Source organism: Equus caballus, chromosome 15, assembly GCF_041296265.1.
Source record: "Equus caballus isolate H_3958 breed thoroughbred chromosome 15, TB-T2T, whole genome shotgun sequence".
Classification (NCBI taxonomy): Eukaryota; Metazoa; Chordata; class Mammalia; order Perissodactyla; family Equidae; genus Equus; species Equus caballus.
Window position 1 is genome coordinate 11,017,058 of NC_091698.1, and position 23,428 is coordinate 11,040,485.

Below are 23,428 nucleotides of genomic sequence, written 5' to 3' on the forward strand. Positions count from 1 at the left end.
CCAAACCCACTACACACCCTGGAACAATAGCAAATGCCCTGTGGGGAAAATTGGTCTTGAGTTTTGGGTTTCTTTAGTTTTCAATTTATCAATAAATTCTTGGGTGTCCACAAAGCACTCCTGGATGCTTTCTGTTCTCTGCAAGTGCCAAAGCTAAACATTAGTCTGTTTCCAGAATCAGAAAATGTGTTCAGTGAGGAAACAGCTGATGACTGCCAGCTCACCAAAGAATGGCTCTTCTCTCCATGATACTTTAATTATCTAGTCCTAATTACTTCCATTTTTCTTTTTAAAAACAGATTTGGAATTCACCTTTTTAAAAACGTTATTTCAGGTGAATTGTTATCTTCAGTGATCCTCTCTATCCTATCTGAATTGGAAGACCATGACTGAGCCTTTGATGAATGATGGAAGAAAGAAGACAATGAGGGACATTGGTAAATTGGAAAAGAAAATAACTGTAGAGCTCTGATCTTACTCATAATAAATCTTTAAAGATATAGGTGGAGGAAAGCCTTCTCATGCCAAAAAAGCTAACGGACTGTCTTCAGTGAATTTACCATATGAGGAACCATAAAGAGACCTTCAGGCAGAAGAAAACCGGATAGTTCTTGGAGAATGACTATAGACTGAAAAAATCAAATAGCCCTTGAGCAGATGAATATGGCTTAAGGCATATAGCATGCAATCATTGATTTGGCAGATGTATTATTTTCCCTTTTAATTTGAAAAAGAAATCAGGGGCAACTCACATTCTCATGGGATGGATAAAATTATTTATGTAATGATTTGGTTAAGACCATTTTAACCCTGTAGCCCTCTGTCATTACATGCTTTGAAGAAATATCTATCACCTGAACATCCCACAGACCAGTACACCAGCCCGTTACACTGATAGCACCATACTAGCCACACAGTATAAAAAAGAGGTGGCTCTTATACTAAAAGCATTAGTGAGACACAAAGGGAAGAAGAGATTCATGGCCTTGCCAGGTCAGTGATATGTTCAGTGGTAAAAAAAAAACCCAGAAGCATCCCAGAGTATCCTCTCCAAAATAAAAGACAAATTGTTGTAGCTTGTGGCCCCTACCAGAAAAGAGAAAGCACATCTTTTACAAGACCTCTTTCAAGATTTTAGAGACAACACGTTCCACACCCAGAAACAGTGCTCTGAGTCTTATACAAGGTGTGATGCACAGCCCTTAAGGTAATTTATTATCACTTCCTGATGTATATACCTTTGAGTTATCTTCTTTCATTGTGTGTAGGGGTGACATGTGACTTGCTTCTAACAAGTAGGATGAGGCAAAGGTAATGGGATGCCAGTTTCTTTATTAGGTTATATTATATAGCAAGGTGAACAATTATGCATGTGTAATTATGGTCTAATATTTCTTAATATTGAGTTAATTGAATGAGAGTTTATCCTGCGTGACATTTTTTTAATCATTGGAAGCTCTTAAATGAAAGACTGGGACCTCCCTGAAGTTAGAAAGACTCTTTTCACTGTTGGCTTTGAAGAAGTAAGATGCCACATTGTGAGAGAGCCTACAGAGAGGCCCCTGTAACAAGGAAGTGCTGGTGGCTTCTAGGATCTGAAAGTAGCTGCTGATCAATGGCCAGAAAGAAAATGGGTACGTTAATCTTATATCTGCAAGCAGATGAATTCTGCCAACAACTCGAAGAGCTTGGAAGGGGATTTTTCCCCACCTGAGCCTCGTATGAAACCACAGCTCTGACTGGCACATAAATTGCAGCCTCATGACAACTTTGAGAGTCTAGAAAACCCAGCTAAGTATTGCCTGGACTGCTGCCCTGTAGAAACTTATTAAAATTTGTATTAGCTTAATCCACTGGGTAGGTCATAATTTGCTGTGCCGCATAGAAAACTCATACACCAGGTGACACAGAAAGTTACTAGTTTTGAGTGACTCTGTAGCAGAAATTATCTCCAGAGCTGGTCCAGAGTGCAGAGGTGTCAGTGGTGGGTTGCAGATGCCATGTGGAAATCATGCCACTCCCAGTTCGAGAATATCAATGCAGACCCCTAGGATTCTGGCTCAAGGTCATGTCATCTACAACAAATAATTCTATGCCATGTGATAAATAGCTTCTGTTGTGTTAGGGGCTCCTGGTAGCATGTGGCAAGGGTTAGCCAGGTTGTTAGGGGCCCAGCAAAACATAAGTGGTTCTAATTGGTTTGGGTGTGGTGGAACCAATGTATTGATTGATATCCAATGATTTTAGAGTTAAACTTGCTTCCAAAATACATTTGTCATTCTTAAGAAGGTATGAGAGTATATTATTCAATTGTATCGATACAAGCTTGGAAGAGCAGATTGTCCATATTTGGAAGAAAATGTGCTGTAGTTTTACTGAAGTGAATCAATGTTTGCAATGACAATAATGACTTTTTTATTGTAGTCATAATATCTTATAACACAGTGAGATTTCCATTGGATATTATTGTTTGTCACACATCATATAAGTAGGCCCCTTCACCCCTTGTGCCCACCCTCCATCCCCCTTCCCCTGGTAAGCACTAATTTATTCTCCTTTTCCATAAGTTTGTTTATATTTGACATGTATGTGAAATCATATTGTCTTTGTGTTTCTCTCTCTGGTTTATTTTGCTTAACATGATGCCCACAAGGTTCATCCATGTGGTTGCAAATGGGACGATTTTGTCTTTTTCGTGGCTGAGTAGTATTCCATTGTGTGTGTGTGTGTGTGTGTGTGTGTGTGTATATATATACCACATCTTCTTTATCCAGTCTTCAGTCAATGGGCACTTGGGTTTCTTCCATGTCTTGGCTATTCTGAATAATGCTCCAATGAACATAGGGGTGCATAAGTCTCTTTGAATTGTTGACTTCTAGTTCTTTGGGTAAATACCCAGTAGGGAGATAGCTGGGTCATACGGTTTTTCTATTTTTAAGTTTTTGAGAAATATCCATTCTGTTTTCCACAGTAGCTACATCAGTTTTCATTTCCACCAGCAGTGGATGAGGGTTCCCTTTTCACCACAACCTCTCCAACATTTGTTATTTTTTTGTCTTGGTCGTTATAGCCATTCTAATGGGTGTAAGACGGTATATAAGTGTAGTTTTGACTTGCGTTTCCCTGATGATTACTGATGTTGAGCATCTTGTCATGTGCCTATTTGTCACCTGTATGTCTTCTTTGTAAAAATGTCTGCTCATGTCTTCTGCCCACTTTTTGATTGTTTTTTTGTAGTTCATTTATGTGAGCTCTTCATATGTTATGGAGATTAACCCCTTATCGGATATATGACTTGCAAATATTTTCTCCCAGTTGGTGGGTTGTTTTTTCCATTTTGTTCTTGATTTCCTTTGCCTCCCAGAAGCTCTTTAGTAGGATGAAGTCCCACTCGTTTACTTTTTCTTTTGTTTCCCTTGTCTGAATAGACATGGTATTCAAAAAGATCCTTTTAAGTCTGATATCAAAGAGTGTACTGTCTATATTCTTTTCTGGAAGTTTTATGGTTTCAGGTCTTACCATCAAGTCTTTGGTCCATTTTGAGTCTATTTTTGTGCATGGGGAAAAATAATGGTCTACTTTCATTCTTTTGTGTGTGGCTGTCCAGTTTTCCCAGCACCATTTATTAAAGAGGCTTTACTTACTCCAGTGTATGCTCTTAGCTCCTTTGTGTAAGACTAGCTGTCCATAGATGTGCGGTTTTATTTCTTGGCTTTAAATTCTGTTCCATTGATCTGTGTGTCTGTTCTTGTACCAGTACCATGCTGTTTTGATTACTATAGCTTTGCAATATATTTTGAAGTCATGGATTGTGATGCCTCCAGCTTTGTTCTTGGTTTTCAGTCTTGCTTTGGCTATTTGAGGTCATTTGTTGCCAAAGATGCATTTTCATATTCTTTTTGCTATTTATGTGAAGAATGTCATTGGGATTCCAATTGGAATTGCATTGAATCTGCAGATTGCTTTAGGTAGTATGGACATTTTAACTACATTGATTCTTCCAATCCATGTACATGGAATATCTTTCTATTTGTCTAAGTCATTATCGATTTCTTTCAGTAATAGTTTCTAGTTTTATTTTATCAGTCTTTCACCTCCTTGGTTAAATATATTCCTAGATATTTTATTCTTTTTGTTGTGATTGTACATGGAATTGTAGTCTTGAGTTCTTGTTCTGTTAGTTTGTAATTTGAGTATACAAATGCTACTGACTTTTGTAAGTTGACTTTGTACCTTGCATCTTTGTTGTAGTTGTTGATTATTTAAAATAGTTTTCTGATGGATTCCTTAGGGATTTCTATATACAAAATCATGTCATCTGCAAACAGCGAGAGTTTCACTTCTTCACTGCCTATTTGGACTCCTTTTCTTTTTCTTGCCTAATTGCTTTGGTCAAAATCTCCAGTACTATGTTTAACAAGAGTCGTTAGAGTGGGCACCCTTGACTTGTCCCTGTTCTCAAAGATATGGCTTTCAGTTATTCCCCATTGAGTATGATATTCACTGTGGGTTTGCCACATATGGCCTTTATAATGTTGAGGTTTCCTTCTATGCCCATTTTGCTGAAAGTTTTTGTCAAGAACGGATGTTGGATCTTCTCAAATGCCTTCCCTGCATCTATGGAGATTATCATGTGGTTTTGGTTCCTCATTTTGTTAATGTGGTGAATCACACTGATGGACTTGCTGAGGTTGAACCATCCTTATGTCCCTGGTATGAATCCCACTTGATCATGAAGTATGATCTTTTAAATGTACTGCTGTATTCTGTTTAACAATAATTTTTCAGGATTTGTATATCTATGTTCATCAGCAATATTGGCCTGTAATTTTCCTTCTTTGCATTGTCCATATCTGGCTTTGGTATCAGAGTGATGCTGGCCTCATAGAATGTGTTAGGAATATTTCCATCTTCCTAAATTTTTTTTGGAATAATTTGAGAAGAATAAGTAATAAATCTTACTTGAATGTTAGAATTCTCCTGCGAAGCCCTCTGGTCCTGGACTTTTATTTTGGGGTAGGTTTTGGATAACTGTTTCAATCTCTCTACTTGAGATTGTTCTATTCATATTCTCTATTTCTTCTTCATTCAGTCTTGGTAGATTGTAAGAGTCTAAGAATTTGTCCATTTCTTCTAGATTGTCCTGTTTGTTGGCATTATGTTTTTCATAATATCCTCATATTCTTTCACATTTCTGTGTTACCCATTGTAATTTCTGCTCTTTCATTTCTAATTTATTTATTTGAGCCTTCTCTCTTTTTTTTCTTAGTGAGTCTGGCTAATGGTTTGTCAATTTTGTTTATCTTCTCAAAGAACCAGTTCCTTATTTCATTGATTCTTTTTACAGTCTTTTTTGTTTCAATTTCATTTATTTCTGCTCTAATTTTTATTATTTCCCTCCTTCTACTGAGTGTGGGCTTTTTTTTTGTTCTTCTTTTTCTAATTCTGTTCACTATAGCTTGAGATTGTTTCTTTGAGCTTTTTCCTGTTTGTTAACATGGGCCTGTATTGCTATAAATTGCCATCTTAGGACCACATTTGCTGCATCCCATATGAGTTGGTATGGTGCATTTTCGTTCTCACTTGTCTCTGAATATTTTTTGACTTCTCCTTGTATTTCTTCAATAACCCATTTATTGTTCAGTAGCATGTTGTTTAGTTCCTTTCCCTGCTTTTTTCTTGTAGTTGATTTCTAGTTTCACAGCATTATGGTCAGAAAAGACAGTAGATATGATTTCAATCTTCTTAAATTTATTAAGGTTTGCCATATTTCCCAGTATATGGCCTACCCTTGAGAATGGTCCATGAACACTTGAGAAGAATGTATGCTCTGCTGTTTTTGGATGGAGTACTCTCTATATATCTATTAAGTTCATCTGGCCTAGTTTTTCATTTAATTGCACTATATCCTTGTTGACTTTTTGTCTAGATGATCTATCCATTGAAGTAAGTGAGGTATTGAGGCCCCCTACTATTATTGTGTGTGTGTTGTTGGTAATATCTCCTTTTAGGTTTGTTAATAGTTGCTTTATGTATTTTGGTGCTCCTCTGTTGGGAGCATATATATTTAAAAATGTTATGTCTTCTTGCTGGAGTGTCCCTTTTATCATTATATATTGCCCCTCTTTCTCTTTTTACCTCTTTTATCTTGAAGTCTACTTTGTCTGATATAAGTATGGCAACACCTGCTTTCTTTTGTTGGCCATTAGCTTGGACTATTGTCTTCCATCCCTTCTCTCTGAGCCTATATTTGTCTTTAGAGCTAAGATGTGTTTCCTTGAGGCAGCATATTGCTGAATCTTATTCTTTATTCCATCCTGCCACTCTGTGTCTTTTGATTGGAGAATTCAGTCCATTTACATTTACTGTGATTATTGATCGATGAAGGCTTAACACTACCATCTTATTGCACATTTTCTGGTTCTCCTGCATATTCTTTTTTTTTTTTGGTCCCATGTATATTGGGCTACCAATTTGATTAGGTAGTATTCTGTGATTTTATTCATTTTCTCCTTTTTTATCATATATGTCTCTGTTGTAATTATTTGTTTAGTGGTTACCATTAGGTTTGTATAAAAAGTCTAGAAGATGAGATAGTCCATTTTCTGATAGCCTCTTATTTCCTTAGACTATCCTGATTCCATTCCTTTCCTCTTCCCCTGCTAATTTATTTTTTCATATCTTATTCCATCTTGTGTTGTGAGTTTGTGGTTAAGGTGATGATATAATTTTTATTTTGATGTTTTCCTTTTCTTTATCCTTGATTTAAGAGTTAAGTGTTTACCAACCTGATCTGATAAAGAGCTTCCAATTTCTGATTGTTACCTCCCTATTCATCTCCTTGCTCTTTGTAGCTCTTTTCCTGTTTCTTGTTTTTCCTTTTTGGTATGAGGGCCTTATTGAGAATTTCTTGTAGTGGGGGTCTTGTAGTGATGAATTCCCTTAGCTATTGTTTATCTGGGAAAGTTTTTATTTCTCCATTATATCTGAAGGAGATTTTTGCTGGATAGAGAATTCTCAGCTAGAAGTTTTTCTCTTTCAGGATTTTGAATATATCATTCCACTCTCTCGTAGCCAGTAAGGTTTCTGCTGAGAAATCTGCTGAAAGCCTGATTGAGGTTCCTTTGTAAGTTATTTTCTTCTTCCTTGCTGCTCAATATTTTTTCTTTCTCGTTGACTTTTTCCAGCTTTACTACTATATTCCTTGTAGTAGGTCTTGTTATTTTAACATAGTTGGGAGTTCTGGTAGCCTTTTAAATAAATTTTTATCTCCTTTCCCATGTTTGGGAAATTTTCCACTATTATTTCTTTGGACAAGCTTTCTGCTCCATTCTCCTTCTCTTCCCCTTCTTGAATATTTATAATCCTTATGTTGCATTTCCTAATTGAGTGAGATATTTCTCAGAGAGCTTCTTCATTTCTTTTTACTCTTAGTTCTCGCTTCTCCACCTTCTGAAGCACTTCTATAGTATTGTCTTCTAAATTGCTAATTTAGTCTTCCATATTGTCAGTTTTGTTGTTTAGGGAGTCCAAATTTTTTTAATCTCATCCATTGTGTTTTTCTTCTCCAACAATTCTGATTGGTTCTCTTTAAAGTTTCAATCTCTTTTGTGAATAAGCTCCTGAATTCATTAATTTGTCTTTCTGTGTTTTCTTGTAACTTGTTTAGTTGTATCATGATAGCTATTTTGAATTCTATGTCATTTAGGTTATGGATTTGTGTATCGTCTAAGTTGGCTTCTGGGTACTTGTCATATTCCTTCTCGTCTGTAGATTTAATATACTGTCTCATATTGATTGATGGTGTGGATTTTTGCCTCTTCATGGTTCTATTATCTAGTTGCTGCTGTAACGTGCCTCAGCTTAATGAGGATCAGTCTCTGTGTATTCTGGGTCAAACACAATGTGGGGGATCCCAAGTTCTGGCAACTTGCTTCTTTTCTCACTGTGAAATGCTCTGGCCAATGGCTGATCTGGAGTGCTGGGCAGGGGGAGCAATGCTCTCCTTCCCCTGTGCTTCTCTCAGCCTCTGCTTCTCACTCTGTGTGGAGCACTTTGTGATAGGAGGACTGGAGTGCCAGGCAGTGTAATGAGCAGTTTCATATATCTGCATGCCTACCTCAAGCAGTGCCTCTCTCTGTGTGTTGTTCTCTGGGCACTCAGAGGGTTCCACCTGCCACTGCTTCTCTTTCTGTGTGGTGCTTCTAGTGATCACGAGGCTGCAGCACAGGTTGGAGCACCAGGCAGGAGCAGACCACCTATCCCAAGCTGATCCGCTTCACTAGCCAGCCCCTCTCTCAATGTGTTGCTCTCCTGATGAACATGGGCCTGGAGTGCAGTGCTGGAGTGCCAGGCAGGAACAGATCACCCCTCCCCAGCTGACCTTCTCCTCTAACCAGCCGTTCCCTCACCATGCTGCTTTCCCAGTGAATGTGGGGCTGGAGCATGGGGCTGGAGTGCCAGGCAGGGACAGAGCACCTGTCCCCAATTGTGCCCTTCTTCCAGCTGTGAGTCTTCACTCTCCTCTGAACTCCTGCTGAGCATCTTCACATTCCTCCAGAGGATCCTGCCTCACCACCACCTTCAGGCATATGGCTGCATGGGTCTCCCACATATTTCCTTTGTTGTGAGTGTGTCCTCTGTTGGTGTTTGAATCTCCCACTCATTGTACTTTAGAAAGGAGGGCCTGATAGAAGAGCTCACTCCACCATGATGCTGACATCAGTCTCTCAATAACGGTTATTTTATGTTCAATGAAAAATGTAGAGTCAAAGTTATGTCACTTATATATCTCAAGACACATGCATTGTGCATAGAAAATATAGAAAAATCATGCAGAAAATGCTAACAACAATTATCTCTGAATGGTTGCATTTAGATGATTTATCTTTCCCTTGGTTATTTTCTAAGTAGTCACCATGTTTTCTAAGTCAATTTGTATATTTTCTAAAATTAAATATTTAAAAGAATGTCATAAGGTAGGCTTGAGCAATCATTGTGCCCACCGATTTAGAAGAAATTACATTTTTGTAAAATGCCACATAGGAGAGCATTCAATCTAATTCCTGAGCTTGTGATATAAAAACAAGTGGTTCATTAAAGATTCTCTAGGGTCTAAAAAGAAGTTATGAAGGCAAAAGAAATCCTGCATTTTGTTCCTATGAGTCATATTCAGCTTCCAAATCTCTCTCTCCCAATAGCTCAAGTTGCTGAGTTTTGATCTCTTCCTCCATCCCTGGGTTATCATCCTGATTTTTTCTTTGAGGACATCTACATTGTGCCTACATAGTACAATCACACCAAAAATTTTTAAGAGAATATTACAAAATCTGAGAATGTCCTCATATTTCAAAATTTTGTAGAAAGGACATAAGAATAATAAGTATAAAGTAATAGTGAACACATTATATCATGACATTGTGATTTCCTCATAGAAATGTCTGTAGGCATACCTGAAATGTGGAAAATGTTGTGGGAGTGAAAATGAAAACTTTCTTTGTGATAGTGATTTGGATTTAAAGGTTTATATATAGCAAGTGATGCATCAGTATGCCAGAAAAAGAGGATGTTCCAGTTGAAAGAAAAAGGAAATCACATAAGCCAAGGAATAAATGAGCAAATGTTCAGTTAATGTGAGAATAGTGGCATGATTCACTAAGGTTGAAAACTAGGGGATAGCTAGCATAAGGCTTTAGGCAGAACTGAACAGAGAAATGATTTGCAATGCCAAAATATGAGTCAAGAGATTTGGATTTTGTGGTCTGATGTTTATTATTAAATAAACTTCCTAGGGTTGCTGCAGTAAATTATCAGAAAGTCAGTGGATTAAAACAGTGGAAATGTCTTCTTTCACAGTTCATGAAATCAGAAGCCTGAGGTCCAGGTGCTGGCAAGGTCATGCTCCCTCTGAAGATTCTAGGTGAGAATGTTTCCTTGCATCCTCCAGATTCCCATGGCTCCTGGAGCTCCCTGGTTGGTAGTAGCAAATGCCAGTCTCTGCCTCCATCTTCACAAAGCCTTCTTCCATGTATGTCTCTGTGTTTCCTTTTCTGTCTCTTATTAGGACACACTCATTGGATTTAGGGATCACCCTAATCCAGTATGATCTTATCTTGATCCTTACCTTTATGACCTCTGAAAAGACCCTATTTACAAAAAACATTGTCAGCTTCTTGGCGGGCATTGATATTTTGGAAAATGCTATTCAACCCACAGCATTTATGCTACTTCACATATGCTTCACAGCTATTGTAATAAACATTGAAGTGAGTAGAAATAAAATAATCAAATAACTGGTTTATTACAATAGATTTAAAAATCTGGTGAATTCAGTAAAGAATTTGAATCATCATTTCTAATAGAAGCATTGAATTATCCTCAATATAATAATCAAATTACTTTAGAAATACAAATCTTCTACAAAATTATATTGAGTGATTCATCAATTTCCTGACATGCTCCTTCACATCTTTGTTTCCTGAGGCTATATATCAGAGGATTAAGAATGGGAACCGACACTGTATAAAATAAAGTTTGACTGTGAGCCATCAGTTTTTGGAGTTGGGTGCACAATAATTGAATGAGAAGGTCCCATGGAAAATGATGATGGTGGCAAGGAGGGAGGCACACGTATTTATGAGAGTCATGCAAGTACTCTTTTATTATCCTGAATATTTAAAACATGTGCTTGTTATTTGCTAACTTATTTATAAATTTATTTTCAAATGATTAAAGCTACTTCTGTGGTTATGAACTTGTAAATACAAGACACTTTTGCTTTCTCAAAATAACATACAAATATAACAAAGATTACATGACTCAAAACAAGATAATAACATATGTAGCTTTAATCAAAACCAATATTTCCATCACCAGAAGTTTTGAGGGTGATTATGTAGCCATTGGTGTTATTTATTCCAATATTCTGCAGATTTCTCTAGAGAATATGGAAGCCTTGAGCAAAATACTTTCCAGTTACTCTCCAATTCAGACAGTCTATGATTATTTAATATTATAATATGCTAGAAAAGTTATGAGATTAAAAAATAACAATAGAAATTTAAATGATAATGATCAAGGAATTTAGAGGAGTATGTTGACAGCATTATTATCACTAAGTGAGAAAACAATCCAGTAGGAAAGAAAACACAAGAGGGAGACAGCAACATGCCATAAATACAACTTCATCATTTTACCAGTTTGTTACAATATTTTTAGAGCAATAAGATGATTATTGCAGTATCATAATGGAATCAATGGAAAGCTTGAAGATATACAGGGCTCTAGTCCCTTTACTGACCACATGTTTTTTTCAAAATTAAAAAATTCTTGTGGTGACTCATAAATGTGAGTTGGTATGTTATGCAGACTTTCTTATGTGGTGATCTCAGATCAGTGTTTGAGAGACTGGAAGTAGAAGTGTCACTGACTGATCGCCTCGAGTAACTAAGAGGAGGAAGCACTTAACTGTTTCTCACAACCGTTTCTTCAGTTATAAAAGATGCAATCACCAACTGCCCTGAACCAGTCCAAACCACACTGCAGGAGGGATGCCCGTGCAGATTGCCCGTGACGTGCTGAGAGATTACCTGTGCTTCATTTTAATGTTAAGATGACCCCAGGGGGAGCTTAGGCCTTGTTAACATAACATGCAATGTGTGTGAAAGCATGTTTTCAAACTGCGTCTGTGTGAATATCCAGCTCTACATGTAAGGATGAAAATTCCCTTGTGAATACTCATTCCCCATCCAAAATAAAAGGCGCCAGCTTTCCCTTGCTTGGGCAGACATGCCTTTGGAAATAATTCCACTTATTGTGGGCTCCTTATTTGTTGCAAATAAATTTTACTTTGTGTGACAACTATTTCTGGTTAAGTCTTTGACTTCAACCAACCAAGAAGCAAACCCACTTTGGTTTGGTAAAAAAATTGGTGACCACAAAGGAACTTCTGTCTCTCTGAGATTCATGTCCTCCAGCCACTCAGTTTTCAATAGGGGGAGCAGTGGGCTATGGCAACACACTCAGGCTAGCCCATCCACACTACCAGGTACTGAAGATTGGACCTCATGAGGAGGGCATCCTTATTAGTGCGTGTGCTGCTGGCTTGACATCACTGCCCCATCTGGAGACCCAGTGGTTGAATTGAGAGCTTTGCTTGGAGGATCTCTTGATGGAGGCATGTGGTGCTGACTCCATGACATGTCTATAAGAGTTATTTTTTTAAGTTATCTTACAAAGTCTGGCTAAGCCAGGCTTAAGGACTTAAGGAATTGCACAACCCAGACATTGGAGAAGCCCAGTGCTTTGGCTCTGGTGAAACAGGAGCAATCTGAACCTTGACTAGCTTCCTGTGAAGGTTCAAGCCCTGGAGTGATGTGGTGTGAGTTCAAGTCAAGTCTCCTCTGGAGTCACTGAGTCTGCATGTTCAAGTCCCCTGTTGAGTTTCTGAGTCTGTCTTGTGTGTGTTTGATGCCTCCCTGGAGTCAGTGAGTCTGTCTTTTGTGGGTTCAAGGCCCCTTTGGAGTTCCACAGTTTGTGTCTTTCTGTCAGGGACATCTGACATTGATCTTGTTACCTACAGTCCCTCTGCAATTATAGTTTTCTGGACTGCTAGATCTTCCTCTTCTCCTTGCCCTCTTTATTGGAGGGCCCTGGAATCCCAGCGTCTACCAGTTTTGTTTTCCCTTTCACTCTCTGCTAAAGGACTTCCACTGATCTCTGGGATCTTGTACTTCAGTCAAGTCGTTCCAAGCTGTCTGCCCAGTCTATTTCCTTATTTATCTTGGGTCTGGTTTCAGGCTACTGTGGTGTTGAACCTCCTCTGAGCAAAACCTTGTGGCATCTGCATCATCAGTAATCATTATAAGTTGCCCCTGGACTGTTGGAAACAGACCATAAGAAAAAATACCAGAATATGGGAGTGCAAGTTCCATCCCAGAGGAGAGCTTTTTGGGCTGTATGTTCCAGAATAGGAAGGCATTTGGTTATCCTCAATTAACCCAAGAGCAGATAATCTTTCTATGTAATATGTACCCTTTTCCACCTCTGATCTGTATAATTGAAAGGCACACACTAAAGGATTGAGCGCTGACCCAGAAGAGTTCATAAACCCGACAAAGCAAATCTTCTCCACTCATGATCCAACATGGGAAGGAATTCAAAGCCTATTGACTACATTCCTGACTCCTGAGGAAAAGTCACCTGTTCTGTTCAAAGCTAGAGAACAAGCAGGTAAGGAAGATGACTCAGGGTCAGACATCCACAGGCCTAGTGAACAGGCTGTGTCAAGGATTTACCCTGGGTGGAATCAAAATGATCTTGATAATCAAGAAAACTTTTACTTTTGGGGGGTCTGATTTTGAAAGGCATGTAAATGTTAAGGAAGTCAACCATTAACCGGTCTAAATTGAGAGGTCCAACAGGGTCGTGAGGAAAATCCATCCACCTTTTTACAGAAGTTGTGAGACTGCCTTGGGTGATATATAAATTTTGATCCTGAAGCCTAGCGCAGTAGCGTGGTTCTTAATACCTATTTCATATCTCAAAGTGCTCCAGACATCCATAGGAAACTCCAAAATTTGTCCATAGGTCCTGATACTAATTCTGCACAGCTAGCAGAGGCTGCCTGTGGGGTGTTCAACAATCAGGATGTAACTGAGGATGAAAAAGAAGACAAGACAATGAAAAGGCAATCTTCCCCTGTTATCTGTGGCCTTCCAGACAGCTCAAGGTAACCTGATGGAAAGGAAGAAGCAGCCACGGGTGGGTGACCCCAGCCCCCACCAAGGAACCAGAAGACCTTCAGCAAATTTGGGGACTAATCAGCAAAAGTACTGTAAACAGGAAGGGCATTGACAGTGGGACTGTTTGAACCATCCCTAGAGAGCGAAGGGATGAAACAAGACTGAGCTGTGGCAACTTCCCTTGACTACAGATGAGTCATGATGGGGCCATGGGCCTCCCCATTTGGCTCCAGGCAACCAAATCTTCCCAGAGGAGCCCTGGGTGACTTTGGCTGTGGAAAGAGAGCACGTTGAATTCCTGCTCAATATTGGAGCCACATTTTTGGTGTTGAACAATCAAAGGGGAGATCTGTCCAAAAAAAAAGTGTGACATAAAAGGAGTATCAGAAAAAGGAGAGACCAAAAGGTTTCTGGAGCCTGGACCTGTGAAATTGAATCAAAAGTGTTGAAACATTTTTTTCCTGTATCTACCAGAATTCCCTGTTACCCTTTCTAGTGAGGGACATACCATCTAAGTCAGGGGGCTCGATAAGCTGGGAACAAGATAAAATAGATAACCAAGTCCTTAAATGATGGCGAGTTGAGTTCATGGCCCTATTACAAGATACACCAGCACTTAAGAAGGAAGAGAGTTCCCTAAATGTTTTAAGCCAAGTTAACTTTGAAGTATGGGCACAAGGACAGGTGGTACAAGTAGCCAATTCCATGCCATTAAGGTAAAATTGAAGCAGATAGATCACTGGCCCCGTGTAAAACCATACCCATTGAAGCCAGAAGCCAGAAGCCAGAAGCCAGAAGTCAGAAGAGAAATCCTGACTGTAATAAATAGGCTTTTAGGACAGGGAATGATCAGGCCATGTAGATCCCTATAAACACTCCAATATTACCCATTAAAAAGCCAGTAACAGGGGAATATAGAATTGTCCAATACCTTAAGGCTATCAATGAAGCAGTCTGAGACATACAGTCTGTAGTACCTAATCCTTATACTGTGCTAGTTGATCTCCCTAGGGACAGCAGGTTGTATACAGTGCTGGGTTTAAAAGATGTTTTTTCCTGCATCCCACTGGATCTCAAGTCCCAGGAAATATTTGCCTTTGAATGGGAGAATCCAGACTCCTACCAAAAGCATCAGTATTTCTGGACTGTCTTACTGCAAGGGTTCAAAAACTCCCCTATTATCTTCAGGGAAATCATGCACTGAGATTTAAGGGAACTAAAATTAGGAATTAGGACACAGTACTGGGTTACACTATGTGGATGACATCTTAATAGCCAGGCCTATTAAGGAAATCTCTGATAAAAACACTTTAACTATATTAAACTTCTTAACCAGTAAGGGATATAAAGTGTGTAAAGGGAAGGCACAAATATCTAATTCAATTGTAAAGATTTTGGGGTTTATCATTTCAAGGGGACAACATGGACTTTCTCAAGAGAGAAAAATGGCACTATGTCAACTTCACCAATAACTCATAGGGAGCTATGAGGATTCTTGGGGTTGGCTGGCTTCTGCCACATTTGGATCCCTAATTTTGGATTGATTGCTAAGTCTCTCTATGTAAACTATAGGGACAGAATAGACCCCTTTGAGTGGAATAAGCTATGTGACCAAGCTTTCTATAAGCTTAAACACTTGCTAATGGAAGCACGTGCAGGGGCCTTACCAGACCCGAGCAAAACATTTGACCTATATGTTCTTGAAAGAGAATAGCTATAGGACTGGTACCTCAAATGTTGGAACCCTTAAAAATAGTGATAACCTATTTTTGAAGCAGCTAGACACTGTGGTGAAAGGATAGCCCCCATGCTTGAGAGTTTTAATTGCCACCTGCCTCTTAATCAAAGAAGAAGAAAAACTATGTGCCAACCCATGATGGTATAGACCCCGCATCAAGTCTCTAGCTTATTAGAGACTAAAGGACATCTATGGCTATCCCAGAATATAATGCTATTATATCAAGCTATGCTGCTAGATTCCCTTCAGATTTCTTTAAAACCCTATTATACCATAAATCCTGCTACCCTTCTCCTTGATTCCAATGAACCTATTACCCATGCTTGCCAGAAGTGACTGATCAGGTTTACTCTAGCCACAGAGGTCTCCAGAGAGAACCATCACCTAATGCAGAGGAAGTATGGTTTGTAGATAGGAGCAGCTTCATGAGTAATGGACAAGGAGGTGCAGGTTATGCAGTAGCGTCTCTGCATGCGACCATAGAAGCCAAGGGGCTAACGCCTGTCACCTCAGGTCAAAAGGCAGAAATAATTGCATCAATCAGAGCATTGGGATTTGGAAAAGAAAAAACAATAACAATATACACAGACTCTAAGTATGTTTTCTCTGTAATTCATGCTCATGGAGTCATTTCGAAAGAAAGAGGACTTCATAACAGCAGCAGTAAAAGAAATTAAACATGGGCCAGAGATCCTTAAACTTCTAGAAGTGAGACAAGGCCCCAAGGAAGTAGTTGTGGGCCATTTTAAGGCCATCAAAGTGAGGAATTAGAGGCCATAAAAGGGAATAATTTGGCAGACGTGGCTGCAAAAAGGGCTGCTATATCAGCAGAGTTTCTCCAGTTACCTTTAATTCCTTCTCTATCCTTCTATGAATTTACGCCAGTGTATTCACCGGATGAAGTAAGGGAAGCCACTATACAGGGTTACCAGTGGTCCCCAATAGCCAAGGGCTGGATGATAAACCAATGAGGGAAGATTCAAGTCCCCAAACAACTACTTAAGTGTGCTCATGATTCTACGCATAATGGGCAAGAGACCTTGTATACCTCTCTCTGATGAAGGTCATAAGCACCCCAGGTATAAAATAACTTATTGAAAAAAATAACTGGACAATGTGTTTATTGCCAGAGGAATGATTAATGTACAAATCAGACCTCCTGTACCTCCCCTGGTGAAAGCAACTCAAATTCAGGCAACTTAACCGAGGGAAGACTGTCAAGTTGATTTTACTGATATGCCCATGGACCCTGGAGGGTTAAAATACCTCTTGGTGTTTGTGGATACATTTACTGGATGGATTGAAGCCTTCCCTTGCGGGTCAGAAATGGTAAAGGGGGTAACAAAGGTGTTGTTAAAAGAGATGATTCACCATTTGGAGTTGTCTAGATCAATCCAGAGTGATAATGGGTCAGGCTTTATGTCAGAGATCACCTCTGAAATAGTCAGAGTTTTAAAAATCAAATGGAGGCTACATAGTGCCTGGAGACCACAATCGTCTGGAAAAACTGAGTGGGCCAAACTTTAAAAAAACACCTTGAATAACCTGTGCCAAGAGATGCAGGAAGATTGGCTAAAATTATTGCCAATAGCCTTCATTCAGATAAAGGCAGCCCCAAAAGGCAAACTGAAGTTTAGGCTCTTGGAAATGCCCTATGCCAGGCCTTCTAAAGACTCACATTCGCTCACAAACCCAGACCCAGGCTATCAAACACGTAAATAATCTGAAGCAGGTGGCAGAAGCACTCAATAAATATGGAAATTTCCGTCTTTCCTTACCTACAGAGTTCAAGCTCCACTCATATGAGCCTGGATATTGGGTCTATCTTAAAACTTGGAAAAGTAGTTTGCCCCCTGATCAGCTAAATCCTAGTTGGGTAGTGTCTCACTTGGTGTTACTAACCACTCACTCTTACATAAAATTAGGAGTCACTGCTTGTATCCATCACACATGGGTAAAAAAGGCTCCCACAGCTGAACATCAAAAGACATCATTGCATAAGATTGATGACCGTGAGTTTTCCTGTGAACTACTCTCTGATTTGAAGCTCTTGTTTTGTTGACACCACAAAGTTAAGTAAATCCCAAGGACCTATGAATCTCTGAATGACTGTCTATCCATCCCAGTCTCTGCCCTGGATCCTAACCCTCCCCATATCATTTCGGCATGGTAGGCTTACAAGGAGGCTGTATGTTCCTGGGCAGCAAGGCTAGGTCCAGCAGAGAAGTATGGGAAACCTTGTAACTAGATTATAAAAGGGATGGTGGAATCTGGACAGTGGGGTAAGTACATTCAGATCCTAAATATATACAGGTTCATAACTGTACCACCTTAGCACCTCCACAAATCAAAAGAGGAAAGAACAAGAGGGAAGCAGGGCTCCTTAGTGCTGGGGTAATCTCCCTGATTGAGTCACTAGTGGCTTCAGCAGGAGGCATCATTTATATTGCAGCCACTATCTAAGAAGTCACTGCCATGTTGGCCATGGTAGCCAATGAATCAAGCCTGGATTTGAAGGTGATAGAACTGCCTTCGATTATCTTTTGGCAGAAGAGAAATGAGTCTGGGCCTTAGCTAATGTGTCTTTCTCTCTCTGTGTTAATAGTAGTGGCGCTATAGAAGAGAGTAAAACTGGGTTATTGGAGAAATCCACATGGCTAACAGAAAGAAGCCAGCCAGACTTCCTTCTCTTATGCCCCTTAATAGCTATTCTTCTTTTCTTTCCCTTTGGACTCTGCATATTTAATTCTCATACAGTTTGTGGCTAAAAACATTGAAGCTATACAATTACAGAGGGTTGTTACGCAAGAATGCAAACAACTTGAGGCTATACCTGGTGAGGAATACTTCTGTTCTCTATCAGTCCGTGTGACAATGCCCATGCTCAGCAGGAAGCAGTCACAGAAGATGGACGTTTGCCTCATGCCTCTTAAGATGGAGGAACAGGATAAAACCAGAGGAGGGATGTTGTCACTGACTAACTGCTCCAAGTAACTCAAAGGAGGAAGTGCTTAATTGTTTCCAAAAATTATTTCTTCAGTTATGTTAAGAGATACAATCACCTGCTCTGAATGGATCCAAACGTCTCTGCAAGAGTGACACCTGCACAGAGGGGCTGAGAAGTGCCCAAGTGTTACCCTGTTTAATTTTAATGTTAAGATTTCTACCTTAGGAGGCGCTTAAGCCTTATTACCATAACATGTGATGCATGTGGAATGATGTTTTCAAACTGCATCTGTGCAAGTGAATAACCACCTCTACATGTAATGATGAAACTTCCCTTTTGGATATTCATCCTCCATCTGAAATAAAAGGCCCCTGCTTTCCCTTGCTCAGGGAGAGAAGGCTTAGGAAATAATTTCCTGTGGGCTCCTTATTTGCTGCAAATAAATTTTACTTTGTGTGACTACTTCTGGAGAAAGCTTTGATTTCAACTCACCAAGAAGCAGACCCGCTTTTGCTTTTGCTTGGTAGCAGAAGTAGTAAGGCATCTTGCTGCCTCTATTCTGGAATCTATTTAACTCCCACCACATTTTGTTTGTCAAGCAAGTCACATTTCCACTTTAATGTATCTATCACTGTGTTCCTTATGGAAGCATAAGCCTTCTAAACCACTACAGCTCATAGTTTCACCTTCATAAAGCAGAGTTTTAGCTAGTAGATCACTAAGGATAATTGTAGAATAGCCACTCTTATTTCCACTTTGGACCCATAAATTACAGGAGAAACAGCAATGTATACTGGTTTCAGACCTACAGCATCTAACACATTGTGGAGGCAATCATTCCATCACTCTAAAATAATACCAACTGTCCTATAACTGAGTTTTAAATAGGCTATTCCAATATTCCAGGCACACTTTTTGAACTTCTGAATACTAGATCTTTCACCACTGTTTTTCAGGAATCCCCCAAGGCAGTACTGTAGTGTTGCAAATGTCCACGTTGTGTGGTGCCAGCATATCACACAGAATCATCTGAGAATAAGGCCCTGGTGCTTTCTTCCACATTCAGGTTGTTCATAGGGAATACCTCACGACAAGTTCACGCTTTCACGGAGAAAGCCATGCAATCAACGTACGGACCATGGACAACTGGATCACTTGCTCATGCAATTTACCTGTGTCTTCAGGAACAGGAGTACTGTTGACTGCAGTGCATGCCTCCCATTCTGGATTGGTGAGCTACACAATATGAAGTGTGTGATGGGAAGTGTAGGTTGCATAGTAACTTGGTAGCTTATTGTCACTCAGTCTCTGTTAGGGTCCATTAAAAAGTTAGAATCTGTTTCTCAAAAGGTGAATAGTTATCTGCAGAAGAAGTTATTGCTTTGCTTTAAAATTCAAAGGTCTGATCTGTAATTCACCACAGGGGCTTATCCAAAGTTCTGAAGAATCCCTATCTGCAAATACACTTCAAGGATGATCATATACGCTGTGTCATATGGCCCAAATAACACAGCAGCTGGCGTGACAGACTGGAATTCTTGGAATTTTCTCTTGTTTTGGGATCCACTAAAAATGGACAACTTTTGGGGTAACTTTGTAAATAGGTTGGAGTAACCTGCCTAAATGTGGTATACACTGCCCACAAAATCAAAAAAGCCCCACTGAATTTTATGGTTGATGAGGCAGGATTGGAGAAACACTGCCTTGCCTCAGTTTTATTTTAATTCCAAATGGATTTTAATTAGGAGCAAATAAGTCCTGGTAGTCAATTTCAAGATGCAATTTTTTTTGTGTAATTTCAAGGAAATTTGAGTCATTAAAAATGGTGTAGGAGACTTTGCATTGGCCTTAATTACTTGTTTTGATGCTTGTGAGGAGTAAGTTGGTGGTGACTTCAGGAGTTTGAGTCTCTAGGAGTACTGAGTTAGATGTAGAAGCCTTGGGGCTCCAGTTGCACTCAGTCTACAGAGAAGCAGGAGAGTGGTGGCCTGTATCTCTGGAGCAGGTGAGTTTAATCAAGTTTACTACAAAGCAGGTAAAATATTCTTTTCCTGATATGGTAACTCTCATGATCTTTTGTGTGTGTGTGTGTTGAGTCACTGTAAATGCTATCCAATTCTGAGTCCAATAATATTAAAGAAAGGAGTTAGTCTTGGAAATATTTGGCTTCAAATCCATTGACAAAAATTTCACAAGGAAAAGAATAAACTTCCACTTGAAAATGGATATTGTATTATCTTTATATGCACCTTAAATTAGTGTATAAACATTCACAAGAATTGTTACAGGCTCTTAACATCAGCCCTGATATCAGTTCCCCCACATTGAAGCCAGCATATATGGGGTTAAAACTAAAACCCACCACCCCCTTTCCTGCTTCTCTAGCTCCACTCACATGTAAATACCTGTTTCTTTAAACTTGGACTCCTTGAGCTTTACAACTAAATGGGAGTTACAAATTGTTAAAAGCCCAGGTGGCCTGGTGTTGGAGGCACACTAAAGTTCAGCTTATCCTGTGTCCTTGAAGTTTGCCAGGAAAGCCCCTGTCTCAAGAATATCAAGGGGTGGAGGCTTCCCAGACCTCAACTCCTGGACTCCAGACTCCCAGCACTTGAACCTGCTTCAAACAGGAAGAGGAGACCAGAGACAACAGCAAAGGATGCCCACCTGCCATCCTCCTATCTCACCGCACCCCCCCCAACTGCCTTGCTGCAAGCAGTCTCTCAAGGCCAAAGACAGGCTGGTGGAAAAGCACCCAGCTGCACAGGCTACATGTTCCCCCTCCCCTACTCAAAACCCCAAATAAAAATACCTACCCATTCCTCATAGGGGAGCTAGCAATTTTTGAGGCATGAGTCCTTTCTTTGCTCCCTGTGCCTGGCATAGTAAAAACCTTTCCTCTCCACTCAAGACTCTGTTCTCGTTATTTGGGTTGGCATCGGGTTCAGAGACCAAACTTTTTGTTACAGGATGAGAATTAATTATTTCTGACAGAATTCTTACCTTGTAAATCTTGATCCCTTTAAGAGATGTCCGTATGATGTCTGGGCTGTAATAGAAGTTAACCCACAGACCATAAACTCTAATAAAGTGCACACTACACTCTGGGGTACAGAGGAGCCGCTGGATTCCTCAGTCCTTCAGCAGCCAAGCTATTCAATGAAAGAAGTAAACTTTAGTGAACAAAAGGTGCTAAAATGGGATTGATATATTTTTTCTTGATTTTTCTAATATATTCTACTTTATCCTTAGAGTTTAAATATATCCTCTTGAAAATTTTAGTTGATTTGTGTATATGGGCAAAAAATAGTAACAATATATATTGTTCTCTTGGGCAAGTGTTTCACATTTTTTCACTGACTTTTACACTAGTTTAAGCATTTATGTGCAAGCATTCTCTATAAGTTATGTGAATGTTACACTACTAGCTAATGTGTGGATGTGCACACTATAATATGCTAAGTGTTTTTTATGAAAACACAAATTGCAATGGAAATGGAAAGACATTTCAGAGACTCAGCTTGGTTTGGTATATCCATAGCAGTTATCTGCATGGGGTATATTCTAGATGGAGGAAACTAAGACAAATAACTCAACTCATGTTATTTCGTCTACCACAGAAAGTCATAATGTCTTTGTCACTCCCATCCATGAATCTTCTCTTTAACAGAACAGCTCTCTTCCCCCACCCCCTCCCTTCAAAGGCATTGTGGTGATGTTTGCAAGAACTCTGAGTGTGGAGAAAAACTTTCTCCTCTTGGGTTTCACAATTGCCCAGAACTTCAGCTTCCTCTCTTCCTCATGTTTCTGATCATGTACATTATCACTGCAGTAGGAAATTTTGGGATGATAGTACTCATCCAGATAAACCCAAACTTTCACACTCCCATGTATTTTTTCCTTAGTAACCTCTCTCTGGTAGATTTTTGTTACTCTTCCATCATTACTACCAAGCTGCTTGAGAACTTGGTCATGTCCAATAAAAGCATCTTCTACTCCAGCTGCGTGTTGTAGTTTTTCCTGTCCTATGCTGTGGTGGTGACTGAGTCCGTCTTTCTGGCAGTGGTGGCCTGTGGCCACTTTGTGACCATCTATAATCCTCTGCTTTATACAGTGGCCATGTCACAGAGGTTCTGTGTCCTCCTGGTGGCTGGGTCATATTGCTGGGGTATGTTTTGCACCTTGGTACTCCTTTGCTATGCTCTCCAATTAAATTTTTCTGAATGTAACATAAGCAACCACTTTTTCTGTGAGTATACTGCTCTCATCGCAGTCTTGAGCTCCAATATACACAGTACTCAACTATTGCTCTTTGGCTTTTCCACCTTCAATGAAGTGAGTACACCACTGATCATCCTTGCTTCCTAAGATTTTATTTTTATAAACTAAACATCCATTCTTCCAAGGGGTATCACAAAGCCTTCTCCCCCATGCCTCCCACCAGACCACCATCACCATCTTCCATGGGACCATCCTTTCCCTATATTTTGTCCAAGTCCGAAAACTCTTGTCAAATTGTCAATGAGGCCTCTGTGTTATATACACTTCTCAATCCCATGCTGAATCTCCTGATCTACAGCCTGAGGAATAAAGATGTGAAAGATGCCTTCTGGAAATTAATAGACAGAAACATCCCCTTTCACTGAACCAAACTCAAAAGATGTTCCCAATCCCAAGAAAAACAGGAACAGAGCCTTCTAAAGCCTATTCCATAGGTTGCATGAGGCCTTTATAGGAGGCTGTGATGTGAAGGTGTCATGAAGAGGTAAACTCAAATCCCTTGCAGCTGGTTGTGTCCTGTCCCTGAAGCCTCGTGTCTTTGTTGGGAGATGCAGATACATATGCCGTGTGATTAAAGGGATGGTTCTTTTCTTCATTCCTTGGTTCCTGTGAATTATATGAAAGCACAGTCTTGGGCTTTCACTCAGCTTATATTGAAAAACACACTGGGTGAGGACAGTTACACCTATTGTGTAGATGATGACACAGAGCTTCAAGGAA

At 39.7% G+C, this 23,428-nt stretch overlaps 1 pseudogene; it reads left to right on the forward strand.

The window, feature by feature from the left end:
* The first annotated feature begins 16,101 nt into the window (after positions 1–16,101).
* On the forward strand, positions 16,102–23,073 carry LOC138917781 (olfactory receptor 5D14-like; annotated as a pseudogene).
* Positions 23,074–23,428: the final 355 nt, after the last annotated feature.